Source organism: Xenopus laevis, chromosome 6L, assembly GCF_017654675.1.
Source record: "Xenopus laevis strain J_2021 chromosome 6L, Xenopus_laevis_v10.1, whole genome shotgun sequence".
Lineage (NCBI taxonomy): Eukaryota > Metazoa > Chordata > Amphibia > Anura > Pipidae > Xenopus > Xenopus laevis.
In genome coordinates, this window is record NC_054381.1 from 104,999,937 (window position 1) to 105,014,504 (window position 14,568).

Genomic DNA, 14,568 nt, shown 5'->3' on the forward strand with positions numbered 1-14,568 from the left:
GTTTAAATTCTCTTTAGCATCGATGTCTGCCTTAAACCTGTTGTTATCCATAGTTTCAGGAATTGCATTTTTACATTATGCAAAAACACTTTTTGGTTGAAAATCCATTTTAACTTTTTTTTCTCATTTTAAGTTTGCAGAGATATTTTTTTATGCTGGGTTACATGTTTCATACTGGTTAGCAAGTCAATGTGCCTTTGAAATTGTATCTCAACCGCAGTAAAAAGTGGGTAGATTGACAGATGAACCCCTGCACTTGGAATTTGACTTCTCAAAATAATAAGTTAACATAAGAGAATCTATATCTGTCGCCTATCTAGTATTGTTGTAAACACACTAGGCAGGCAGGGCTGGCTGCTGGTTCGTACACAATTGTTACTGTGAAAAGTTTGTGACACTCTGTATTTACTAACACTTGCCAATTTTGCTTCTGTGCAGTAGCTCACAGCAATCAATCAGCAATAGGTTTTTGAAACAGTCTGACACAAACCCTTATTAACTATGGTATGTGCAAATTTGCCCAATGATTTGTTTTGATTGCTTTAGAGCTATGGAAACAGTTGTAGCTAAATTCCGGTCACACAACATTATAGCCTCATTCACGAACATAGCCACACGTGTGGTTGTGCAAAATATATGTAGTCACTGCTTCTATTTACACCATTCATATTTGCGCAATTGTGCCCTCCCAATCTGATTACGGTAATCTCCCGCAAGTGCATTTATTGATGCAGGGGAAGCCGGGAAAAAACAACTGGTTAGATAAACCTTTCTCCAATATTGTTTTTGTTAAAGGCATAATGATGGTTACTCATTCCATCTATCTAGTCTAAAATTCTCAATAACTAAACTTATTTTCTATAAAGAATTTCTTTTGGAGTTTGTCAAGTGGTTTAACAGCTGTTCAAGGACTACATAATTTGAACGTTTTCATGTAAATGTATCATTAAAGGTGAGACCAGCGTTTAGCTTTCAGTAGGATGCATCATTAAAGGGATTCTGTCATGATTTTTATGATGTTGTTTTTATTTCTAAATTACACTGTTTACACTGATTTCAGTGCAGAATTCTGCCGGAGCAGCACTATTAACTGATGCTACTGTGACGGTAGCCATAAAGTGCAATAGAATTCTCTATACCAGCAATGCTGTTGCTGATAATTTTCACCAGCAACACCAGTCCCCCTGTAAAGACTTTGTGTATCTGTGTTAATATCTTTTGCAGCAAAATAGCCTCAAATGCCTTGCGCATAAAAATTGTGATGTTAAAATGGGGGTTTCGTTGGATGATCAGATCTATTAGGAGTATTCTAATTCCCGTTGACCGCTAAACTTATTCAAAGAATTTGTTCTTTAATTGTCATAATAGTCAACAGCTGTTGTGTTTGTCTAAACTTGTCTGTGTGTTTTGGATTTTCAAAGCACTGGCTTTTGTTGAGACAAACATTAGAACATTGAGAAATGCATGCAAATACACCTTTCTATCAAAGTAAGTGTGCAATGACACAGTTCAGGATGCCCTATTAAGCAATAATTGTATTGCATATCACTGCGATTGACTTTATACATGTACTCTTGTATATAATTAATGTCTCCATTGCATGGTAGGCATTTACATCCAGGCTTTGGTAGCCATGCAGTAGGAATGGTCTCTTTTATCAATACTGATTTGAAAAGGAAACCTGTCAGTTCTGCATGTGACTTCCTCTACCCATATAGGAAACTAGTGTCTATTAACCATTCTTCTTTATGTTTTGCTCAACAGAGACATTTTCCTTCTAAGGATATCCTGTTGGTCTTGAACAAGCTCAAACAGTCAAAGGATAATGCGTGGGCTTCACTATTGTTATACACAAACTGCCTAAAGCACTAGTTTCATAATATTTAGGAAACCGGCAAGAATTACAGTACAAAGAGAAAATGTAAATAAATATATATATATATTGTCCCTTTAAAATTAGATTTTTAATTAAAAGTAATGAAAAATATCACAAGATCCAATTTTCATGCTGCATTGTCTTTGTTAAAATATATCTGGCCGAAAAGGGGCTGTGCATTAATCACTTATTTATGAAAGTCTGTGTATTCTGACTACACAAATCAAAACGAGTAATCATGAAAAGTTGTAAATGTTTTAAGGTTATTATGGCTATCCTTCTGATAAATACTGATCAATAACTGCAATCTAAATGTGCTTAAAGGCCATCCTCATTGGAAGTGCAGTAAATTAACTCCCTACTCAAGATGTTGATTTAAAAAGTGTACGTAATTTGCCAGGCATTCAATACCTCCCCTCGGCCATGTCATAGAACTGCTGATAAGTTAATATACGTGCTACTCTGGTGCTGAAAGGGTTACTGCGTCCAGGTAATGATATGGCAGTGCTGACTTCAGCAGACTTAAGGTATAATGGGTTTACTTAGACACTGAAAGAGATAAAGCTTTTTGCAAAGGCAGGCATTTTCAGGCTCCACTGTTTAGGGCTATCACTAATGTGTGAGAACTGATTTTAAAGAAAAACATGATTTTGCACTGCCAACAAAATTCAAATCTAATGAAAGTCCACTAGATTGTATTAAATCACCTTTACTCTTTATGCAGTATCGTTACATTTATATTGTATTTGTGTTTTTTTCCTGACCAGAGTTACGTATGAGCACACACACACACATATATTTTAATGTGCAGTGCTGCATATACAATAGTGCTGTGTAATTAATAATATAATATAAAACTGACCGGCCATACATTTGAAGAAGAACTAAAGTTTAAAGGGGTAGTTCACCTTCAAGTTAACTTTTAGTATGTTATAGAAAGGACAATTCTAAGTACTTTTTTCAATAGGTTTTCATTGTTTTTTTTTTTATAGTTTTTTAATCAGTTTCTTTTTTATTCGGAATCTTTCCAGCTTTCAAATGCGAGTCACTGACCCCATCTATAAAACAAATGCTCTGTAAGGCTACACATTTGTTATTTCTGATTTTTATTCCTCATCTTTCTATTCAAGCCTCTGCTATTCATATTTCAGTCTCTTATTCAAATCAGTGCATGTTTACAAAGGGAATTTGGACCCCAGCAACCAGACTCTTGAAATTGCAATCTGGAGAGCTACTGAATAAAAAGATAAATAACTCAAAAACTACAAATAATAAAAAATATAAACCAATTGCAAACTGTCTTGGGTTGGGGGTTGTTTTCGCTGGAAAAAAGACGCTTGCGAGGGGACATGATTACACTTTACAAGTACATTAGAGGACATTATAGACAAATAGCAGGGGACCTTTTTACCCATAAAGGGGATCACCGTACCAGAGGCCACCCCTTTAGACTAGAAGAAAAGAACTTTCATTTGAAGCAACGTAGGTGGTTCTTCACAGTCAGGACAGTGAGGTTGTGGAATGCACTGCCGGGTGATGTTGTGATGGCTGATTCAGTTAATGCCTTTAAGAATGGCTTGGATGATTTTTTGGACAGACATAATATCAAAGGCTATTGTGATACTAAGCTCTATAGTTAGTATTAGTATAGGTATGGGTATATAGAATTTAATTAAAAGTAGGGAGGGGTGTGTGTATTGATGCTGGGTTTTCATTTGGAGGGTTTGAACTTGATGGACCTTGTCTTTTTTCAACCCAATTTAACTATGTAACTATGTCTTATAATATCATACTAAAAGTTAACATAAAGGTGAACACCCCTTTTAACTAAAGTAGTAGGCTAAAATTGTGTTTTGGGGTTCTGTACCAGCCCAAGGCAACCACGGTCCTTTGGCAGTAAAGATCTGTGTCTCCAAAGATGCCCCAGTAGCTCCCCATCTTCTTTTCTGGTTATTCAATGCATACACTCTGTGCTGCTGTCACTTACTGAGCTTAGGGATTCACTCACAATATACTGTATATACAGAATATAAATGTCACAATATAAGGCTGATTAGTAATTAATACAGATATTTAGTACATGGCAGCTCAGAAACCAGTGCTACTTGCATCAGAATTTAATAAACCTCCTTCCCTGAAACAACAGAGCCACGCCAGACCGGCCAGGCACCCTAGGCACACACATACACACATACACACATACACACATAGTCGGGAGACGGGACAGGACAGGACAAGGGGTAGGCTACAGAGCAGGTACGTGCCTGGCACCCCCAGCTTAGGCATGTGCCTTCTCTGCCTACCCCTAGTTCTGGCCCTGGAAAGCACCGTTTCCATGGTGTAAATTACACACACCATGCAATAATTTACAAGGCATTAGTTTTACACAGCATAATAAATATGCCCCTTATAGTTTCTAGTATGATTTAGCCTTACCAAGCCTATGTAATGGTTAACCAGCTTTGTGTTAAAAGAATACATTAATATCATGTGTCGTCATAATCTGCACCAACTATACTATAGTTGGTTGTATACATCAAACATACTGATTGATAAAGGAGGTACAATAGGCCGGCCATTCCAGTTATTACAGCACATGTACACGTTTTTCCTGCTTGCTTTGGAAACAAATGGGATCACCTACTTAAAATCTTAATTGTGGTCATACCTGGTTTTTTTAACTCATGTACATTAGGAACCTATCTGTTATGCAGGGAATGCTAGAAATAGCATTGAAGGACGAAGAGTAGGTTCTATCCTATGTAGGCATCTGCAGCAATCTGTCAATATTTGTGCCAAGTAGGAGTCTTAAGGTGGCCATACACGGGCAGATAAAGCTGCCGATAGCAATCGCTTAGACTTTAGACCAATTTGACAGCTTATCTGCCCGTGTATGGGGGCTTCTGACGGGTCTTCCCGATCGATATCTGGCCACGATATTGATCTGGAAGATTTGATTTTAACCTGACCGACCTGTCTGAGCCCCTTGGCCGAACATTCGAATTACCCCCCGATATAGCCATGTCGTTAGTGGCATATCGGGGAAAGATCCGCTCGTTTGGCGATGTCGCCAAACGATCGGATCTTTGAGTCTATGGCCAGCTTTAGGGCTATGACACATGGGACTACTTGTTGTGGCTACAAAATCCAGACAATAACCCTGCCATAGACAACACAGGTATGGACCCTTTTATCCAAACTGCTCAGGACCTCGGGTTTTTCGGATAAAGGATCTTTCTGTAATTTGGATCTCTATACCTTAAAGGAACAGTAACATCAAAAAAGCTTTTTTGCAAGTTTTTTAAAGTAATACAAATATATTGCAGTGTTGCCCTGCACTGGTAAAACTGCTGTTTGCTTCAGAAATACTACTATAGTTTATATAAATAAACTTCTGTGTAGCCATGGGGGCAGCCATTCAAAGAAGAAAAGGCTCCAGTTACACAGCAGATAGCAGATAAGCTCTGTAGAACATAATGTTATCCACTATTTATCCTCTGCCATATTGCCTTTTTTCAATTACCACCATTGCTACACAGCAGCTTATTTATATGAACTACAGTAGTGTTTCTGAAGCAAATATATCAGTTTTAGCAGTGCAGTGCAACAGTACATGATATTTTCATTACTTTACAACACTTAGATTTTTTTGGTGTTACTGTTCCTTTAAGTCTACTAAAACATCAAGTAAACATTAATTAAACCCAATAGGATTGTTTTGCATCCAATAAGGATTAATTATATCTTAGTTGGGAATAAATACAAGGTACTGTTTCAAGGAAACAGGACATTTTTTAAGATCTGAATTATTAGATTATAATGGAGTCATGGGGAGATGGCCGTTTCTAATTCGGAGCTTTCTGGATAACGAGTTTCCAGGTAACGGATCCTATACCTGTACTGTCCTATGTGTCTAAAATACACATAGGGGTCTATTTATCATGCTGTGTAAAAAGTGGAGTGAAACATTACCGGCGATATTGCTCATAGCAACCAATCGGATCTCTGCTTTTGTTTTCTAACTGTTGAAATCTGGTTACTCGCCGGTAATGCTTCACTCCACTCTTTTTACACAGCATGATAAATACACCCCATAGTAGTAATGTGCAGGTCAGGGTTTCCCTATGCTCTGTATATTTGCTTGTTCTGCATTGAAGAGACGTTCTTCATGCATGGCGGCTGCAGTTTGCCCCTCCAGGGGTTATTTTACTGAAGAGCAATAATTATAAAGGAACCAATCAATTCTAAAAACATATGGATGATGTTTTATATTTTAACTGTGCACATGCAGAATGGGAAAGCATGGAGTATTTCATTCCTTGTTCGTTACAGATGCCTGAAATGGAGGGAATTATCATTCTCTCATGGAGGATTTCATAGACTGAACAACTGCAGCTTGTTAAAGATAATGCTGAGCAGTTTGTCTCCAAAATATATTCAGTTTATATCATTATGAGATGTCTTGATGCTTTAAATATATTTGGTAGGCATGGTCCATAAAAAGGAATGTAAGGTGTTCTGCATACCTCCCAACATTTTGGAAGTAAAAAGAGGGACAAAAATTTTTTTCCTGAGCGTAGCGCAGCAATTTTTTGACCACACCCTTTCTGTGGCCACACCCCCTAATTACCATGTTTGTTTTACAAAATTTGGCAGGTTATGAAAGTTTGAAAATATTTCTCCTTATCTAAACTGTGTTTTTGTGTCTCAAAATTGTTACAAAGTATCTTATTTGCACCTGTTAGCTGTTCTGGGCTCTCTGCTAAAAGCCAATTAAGTGAGAAACTTTGTTTCTTTTTCTGGCTGTTCAGTGCAGAGAAAAGAGGGACTTTCCAGTACAAATGAGGGACTGCGGGTTGAGCTGTCAAAAGAGGGACTGTCCCTCAGAAAAAGGGACAGTTGGGAGGTATGGTTCTGTATTGGTAGCGTTTCCTGCTCCAGCCTTGCTTCTTTGCATAATAAATCGGGAGCATTTTTCATTAAAAATGGTTGATGTTGATTAAACACATCCTTTTCTGGAGAGAGCGCTTATTGTACCAGGGTTCTTGCAGCAGCTTGCCTTTGGCCTTAGCAGACCATTTTGGACATAGGGTGAGAGGTTTAATATCTGCATGTATAAACCATGCAGGCTGGTGATGTTGTAGCGTAGAAGAGCTGGGAATTTAAAATACATTGGTCATGTGTGGCTTTAAGCATTTGCAAATAGGTAGCGTATGCGTTGTTACTTGATCACATAGTTTTGCAGTGCGTGTCATCATATTCACATTTCTTTTACTAGTGGCAAGGAAGTCCTGTGGGAAATGATTATGGATTATAAGTTATTGGGCAGCATAGTTGTACGTGTAACTAACCACGCTATGATAAAAATCTTGCTTTGTTAAACAATGAAAAATAATCTCTCCCAGTTTCTGTATCATAAAAAAAACTGTTTGATCGTTGTTGGCATAGCCCCTGTAGAAAAAAAGGGCCTCTTGTTTTTCTAGTCAGGCCTGTTAGGCAGTGCTGGAATGTAGTACATCCCTAGCAACAGAAGGTAAGTAGTATTCGTTTGTTTCATTCTGGAATACCAATCTGGTGGCTCTCGGACTACAACTCCCAGCATCCTACAGTCTTCTGCTGCATGTACACTAAGGGGCAGATTTATTAAGGGTCGAAGTGAAAATTCTATTTTTTTTTGGTCAAAACTCTCAAATTCAAGTTGTGAATTATGCAAACTCGATTTGAGTTTTAATTGGAATTTTGAGAGTTATCATACTCTGGCCCTTTAAGAACTCAAATTTGACTATTTACCACCTAAAACCTGCCAAATTACTGTATAACTCAATGGGAGAAAAAAACTTGAATCGAGTTTTTTTTTTTTTTTTTTTTTTTTTTTTAATTCAAATAGAGTTTTTCGAATTTGATTCAAGTTTTCGGGTCGATTCAATTGGTCCGAGCTGAGCAAATTAGATTTTATTAATACATTACATTGGTCGCATTTTGAATTTATGGGAGTTTGAGAGTTTTAAAAAACTTGCACCAATTCGAAAATTCGACACTTAAATGTGCCTGTAACTGTATTGGTAAGCTGTGTTTCTTACTATAACAAAGAAGATATCGGAGACCATTTTGTTTGAATTGGCAGAGATCCTGGTTAACACATTTCAAGGATCTTTTTCTGAAAGTGGCACACAAAGTATGAAATATGTAAGGTGTCAGACGAGGAACGCTTCAGCATAACTGCCAGAACATAATGTTCATTTCAGTGTTACTCTGTTTAATAACAATACAGAACATGAACTGTTGAACAGTTCTGTGCACACTTGTGTAAGGCAAAATGATACATTGTCTGGACTCCTTTAGGGATTGTTTTATAGGTTTTGGAGAGATTTCAAAATGAGCTCTTTGTTTCTTGCATTGAAGAGGCCTGTCCTGTACATTCATTTCTGTTAATTATTTGTTTATACTGCCCTGCATGAGATGCAAGCTATGTAACTATGGAAAGGGGTGGTTCACCTTCAAGTTAACTTGCATGTTAAAAAATGGCCAATTCTAAGCAACCTTTCAAGTGGTCTTCATTATTTATTTATCATTTTTTAATTGTTTGCCTTCTTCTGACTCTCCAGCTTTCAAATGGGGGTCACTGACCCCATGTAAACAACAAATGCTCTGTAAGGCTACAAATATATATTATCCTGAAGAATTTGTCGATATTGGGTTGATTTCATCCAACCCTGACTTTAACAGCATGGTGGAACCTCCACCAAATTTGACAGTAGGTAGCAGGTGTTAATTTTGGAATGCAGTGTTCTTCTTTGTTCCAAAATGATTGTGGCATGTCTAAATGAGCTTTTGCATACAACAAGCGACTCTGTTTGTGGCGTGAGTGCAGAAGGGTCTTCTTTCTCATCACCCGGAGAGTTGCTTTGAGGATCCCATGCTCTTCAGAGGAGAGTCAAACAGAAACGCAACTTGCAATTGTCCACCTTAAATACCTTTTCTCATGATTGGACACACCTGCCTATGAAGTTCAAGGCTTAATGAGCTAATCCAGTCAATTTGGTGTTGCCAGTACTCTGTATTGAGCTGTTACATGCATTCAAATTAGCAAAATTACAAGGGTACCCACATTTTTGCACAGCCAGTTTTTCATATTTGATTTAATTTCATACAACTGAATACTGCTTCACTAAAAAATATTGTTCATAAAACACCCCAGTACTCCAGTACAGAAAGACATACCACTGTTATCTTTTTTGTTAAAAGTGGAGTAAATTACTATGAAGGCCGAGGGGGGTTCCCAAACTTTTTCATATGACTGTACTAAAGAATCTATAATGCCATCAGTATCACTTGAAAATATCAACTTAACTTCTGCATAACAAGAACCTTCTTTACATTGGAGAGTGCAAGCAGCACAGCATGGGGGAGAAGGTTGCAGGACATTATTTCTTTTATCAATACACGTAAGTTGCATGCAGGAAGGGTGGAGAAAGAATGTATATTAAATGGTAGTTTGAGTAATTACACATGGTTGGCAGTTGCTCCCACAAGCACATAACTTGGAACATAATCCAAATAGGAATTTGATGCGTTCACATAAGCAGCTAATGACATTACTGAAAAGAATGTAATTTTTAGATGGGTTTAATATATTATTCGTAGTGTGTCTGAGGTTTGCTTGTAACCACTATGGGAAAATAAATAAACTCCGTATGGATTTTTTTTTGTTTTTTTTTACTGTAAAACCAAAATATATTCTTTGTTAGTATTTTAAAATTAGGCTCTGTTTCTGAAACTTAGGCATAAACATATCAACTCTTGTCTTTTCAGCAATCCAGCTTTGGAGCCTTGCTAATCCATGCTTTGGATCAGCTGACACTTCCGGGTAGTGTGCTTGAAATGGAGAAACAAATCATCATGACGCCTGCTCAGACCTAAGGTCAGTTGGTTTGTCCTAATGCCTGTTAAACACTATGCCATAATTAGATGGAATGCCAGCCTGTATATGATTATGCTTTAGTGCAGGTATGTCAATTCTGCTGCCCTTCAGCTGTTGTTGAATTGTCCTAATTTGCCAAATACATTATATTACTAAATGTATCAGGACATGTTTCTGTCTAGCATCTCGTTCCCTCTCCGTGATATGTAATAAAAGGCTCAAGGTTTGCCCATATCTCCTCACTTATACCGACAAATGAGAGATTTTCTTTCAACCAGTTGTCCAATAAATGCTGCCTGCTGATTGAGGGTTTATTGACACCATTTAGCTTTTTTATGGCAGGACTTTGTGGTGGGTTTTAAGCCTTTTACCTTGATTATTTGGAGTTTTCAGGAGAGCTATTTTCTTTCAACTGCTATACCTGGTTGCTATAACTGAACAGGTCACTTAATTGACCCCCAAGAGTATTGATATCAAGTTGTTCTCTTAAAGCCTCTGCTCTTCTGGGAAGGCCCTCCACTTAATTTGTGACATATTGTTGTTGGGATTTGCTTTCCTTCTGACACACAAGTTTAAATATGTGTGGCCAAGGATAATACAGGATTAGGCCTGGTTTACTGTGGGCATTCTAGGTAGTGTCCAGTTGAGGTGTTGGCCTTATGCAGGCCAGACACATTTTCCACTAACATTTCTGTGGAGCTTGCTTTGTGCATGGGGGCAATATGGCATTACTATGCTGAAATATTAAGATTTGCCTTAAAGGAAAACTTTACCCCAAAATGAATATTTAAGCAACAGTTTATATCATATTAATTGGCATATAAAAGAATCTTACCAAACTGGAATATACATTTTAAGTAAATAATTGCCCTTTTTACATCTCTTGCCTTGAAACACCATTTCATGATGGTCTCTGTGCTGCATCAGAAGTCACCTGGCCACAAATACCACAACTCTAAGGGGCGGATTCGTCAAGGGTCGAATTTAGAAGTAATGGGAGTTTTTTTTGAACTCCCATAACTTCGAAATACGAATAAAAAAAGACCAACCGAAATGTATTTAAAAAAAAAACACATTTTTACAAGTCCACCAATTGACACCAAATAGGATCTAGGAGCTCCCCCATAGGCTAAAACAGCAATTCTGCATGTTTTAGATGGCGAATGGTTGAAGTTTTAAAGAGACATTACATGATAAATTTAGATATTTGAATTTTCGAAATTTCTTCAAATCAATTTGGATTATTCCTTCGTTGAAGTGCACAAAAAAAAACAATAGCTCGAAATTTGAATTTTTTTACTTCGAATTTTCACTTCGACCCTTGATAAATCTGCCCCTAACTGTAACAGGAAACAGTGTGAAGCAAAAGACAGAACTTTGTTTGTTAATTGGCTCATGTTACCTAATATGTATGGTTTGTTTGGTTTGTTTGTGTGACCCGTGAATCATACGATCCCAGAGGATGGCCCTTATTTTTTAAAATGCAATTTTCTATTTCTGATTACCCGAAAGCACATACTACTAAATATACTAATGTATATTATTATGAAAATGGTTTCTTACATGAGGCAGGGTTTTGTTTTACACATGAGCTGTTTTATGCAATATCTTCTTGTAGAAACCTACACTGTTCAGGGGTTATAGTTTTCCTTTAAGTAGACCATTGACCCAATACCCTAAAAAGAGCCACAACTCATTTATCCTCCTATATATTTTCCTGGCATCCACCAAACCCAGCCTTGTCTTTGACTGCTACATGCTAATGCGTCAATGTTGATATTAAGTTAGTGTGCATCTGCTTGTCCATTCGTAACCCATATTTCCAACAAACCTGGATGCTGATGTTGCATTCAGAGACCGTTGGGAATTTTTTCCAGTTCAAGTTGAAGACATGCACTTTAGAAGGGGGTTCTGAATACCATTTTGCCGTATAGTGGAGGATTTTTTTTATTTTTTTTAAATGAAGGCCTTAAGCTTTGGTGTTTATATTGTAAACTTTAAAATTTCTGCAATTTTCTACAATTTTTACTTCTACACAGTGGACCAAATATCCAGAATCAAAATACTTAGGCCATATTAGGAAATATGTATATTAAGAAATATATATTATTAAAAAAAGAATCTGTGTATTCAATGGGCACTCTTGGGGATGTAAAAACTTTTGGAGGGCGTTATCCTTTCTTTTGTTATATCCTTTAAATGGCATATTCCTACCTTAGAACATTGATTCCAAATGGAACCTTCAGTTACTGCGGTCTATAACAACAATTACTGTCTGCCTAAACAAGTGGAGTGCTATGCATTTGCATACTTGCCTCCTGAAACTAGATGTGTGATTGTTACTTATAGTCATAATTTACGATAAGGCTGCTTAGACTAATCTATGTCGTTATGATGTTTGTGCATTGTAGGGTGTGTGTACTTCTACCAAAAAAAAAAAATCACATCAAGCACACAGTGTGCTAGTGGTATTTATTCTTTGAATTACAGAGTATATACTGTTAGATGAACTCTTAATATATTGCAATGTAACTCCGTTACTAAAGGGATATGGCTTTTATTTGACATTCCTTATCTCTTTCACTCCACTACTTCATTTGATTACAGCTAATGCCTTACTTGCCCTAATTGGAGCAGTTAGAAGTTATGGAGTAGAGAACTTAGTCTTGGACTTGGAGGCCCTAGAATGCCACTGCTGATGTCTCCTCTGACTCATGTTAACTGTTGGCACCTCCTTTCGCGTGCACAGGAATTCATATGAGGGATTGTAATAAGTGCAAAAAACCTGCACAAAGATGCTTGCAAAGTTTGCAGCCTTCTTGATTTATTAAAGACCTCAACGGCTTTATCGCAAAGTTTGCGAACAAACTTTCGCAGTGTATGTAATTAATTTTCACAAAGTATTTTTAGCGGCAAAATATTTAACGAAACACTAAAACAGGTGTTAATGATAAACCTTTGCTTAGCACTGATGCGCAATGTAATATGTGGCAGCAACTGATTATACAATGTAAGTAGTGTTAAACATTTGCAAAGATGCCATTTTAAATAATGCTTGCGACTTTTAATTACATTCCCCCCTAAGGCTCTGGCTTGGTATTGAGAGCAATTGCATAGCGATCCTTAGGCTATGGGCACACAGGCTGTTGTCAGCCTGCATATTTTTAAAGCCTGAGAGAAGCGATTCTGCTCAGTGCCCCTGCTCCATTGATTCGAATCTGGTCAGCCTGTGTGCACTCGCACACACAGAAGAGCTGAAGCTGAGGTCAATATTTGGGTTGACTTCAGCCTTGAGTTCAAATCAATGGAACAGGGACATGGAGCATATCTGCTTCTCTCAGCCTGGCTGTTGTAAGCCTGTGTTATTTTGTAGGCTGATAGTAGCAGATCTGCTCGGTATCCCTGCTCCATTTATTTGAATCTGATCAGCCTGTGTGCGCACTCACACACAGTGGAGCTGAAGTTGAGGTCAGCCCAAGTAAACAAAAGGAGTCATCTCCGGGCTGACCTCAACTTCAGCTTCGCCGTGTGTTCGCACACAGGCTGACCAAATTCAGATCAATGGAGCAGGGACACTGAGCAGATCTGCTTCTCTCAGCCTGCAAAAATATGCAGGCTGGCAACAGCCAGAGGCTTCAGCCTTTGTGCCCATAGCCTTAAAGGAAAACTATACCCCCCAAACAATGTAGGTCTCTATAAAAAGATATTGCATAAAACATCTCATATGTAAAATCCTGCTTCATGTAAATAAACCATTTTCATAATAATATACTTTTCTAGTAGTATGTGCCATTGGGTAATCATAAATAGAAAATTGCCATTTTAAAAAATAAGGGCCGCCCCTGGGATCGTAGGATTCACTGTACTCACAAACATACCAACAAACCATACATGTTAGGTCACATGAGCCAATTAACAGACAGAGTTGTGTCTTTTGCTTCAACACTTCTTCCTGTTACAGTTAGAGTTAAAGTATTTCTGGTCAGGTGATCTCTGAGGCAGCACACAGACCATCACGAAATGGTGGCTCAAGGCAAGAGATGTTAAAGGACAATATTTACTTAAATATATATTCCAGTTTGGTAAGATTCTTTAATATTCCACTTAATATGATATGAACTATCTGTTGCTTAAGTGTTCATTTTGGGGGTATAGTTTTCCTTTAAGAGATGTGGATGATAAATATGCAGTGTCAAAATATCTGCCCTTTAGCAGCTGTTAACTCTGGGTCCTTTTATCTGCTGAGTGTGGGGGCTAGTTTGACATCCCGAGTTATAAACTTCTAGTCATCTTAAGTGGACGAAACTGTTTAAAAACATTATCAGCCTATAACTGGTACTACACATTTATGTCTCTATGTTCTAGATATAATTTCTGTTTGAGTCGGCAACTCTTGGATGGATTTTTCAGATTTTTGCTTCGGTAATGGAATTTATTACGCTAAATTAGGAATTCTGTTGCAGTAATTATAATTGCACACCTTGTATTTGGGGTGGGATGTAGCATGCTTATAGAGGACCAACGATGCTGATAAATAAGATTCCTTGTGCAGCATATTCGAATGTAGGGTTTCTTAACCTCTATCTCAAATTAAGTCTGCGTTGAGACCAAAACTTAATGCGATACTGTCATGGGAAAACATCAGTTAATAGTGTTGCTCCAGAAGAATTCTGCACTGAAATCCATTTCTCAAAAGAGCAAACAGATTTTTTTAAATTTAATTTTGAAATCTCTCATGGGGCTAGACATATTGTCAGTTTCCCAGGTGCCC

At 37.5% G+C, this 14,568-nt stretch overlaps 1 protein-coding gene across 5 annotated transcripts in view; it reads left to right on the plus strand.

Annotated features, from left to right (window-relative positions):
* Positions 1–14,568, plus strand: part of znf516.L (zinc finger protein 516 L homeolog) — a 93,587-nt gene that overhangs the window by 22,878 nt on the left and 56,141 nt on the right. For all 5 annotated transcript variants that reach the window (XM_018267846.2, XM_018267848.2, XM_018267845.2 and 2 more), the window contains one exon: positions 9,689–9,797. The gene's annotated coding sequence lies outside the window, so the exon portion shown is untranslated. The remainder of the gene's footprint in view (positions 1–9,688; positions 9,798–14,568) is intronic.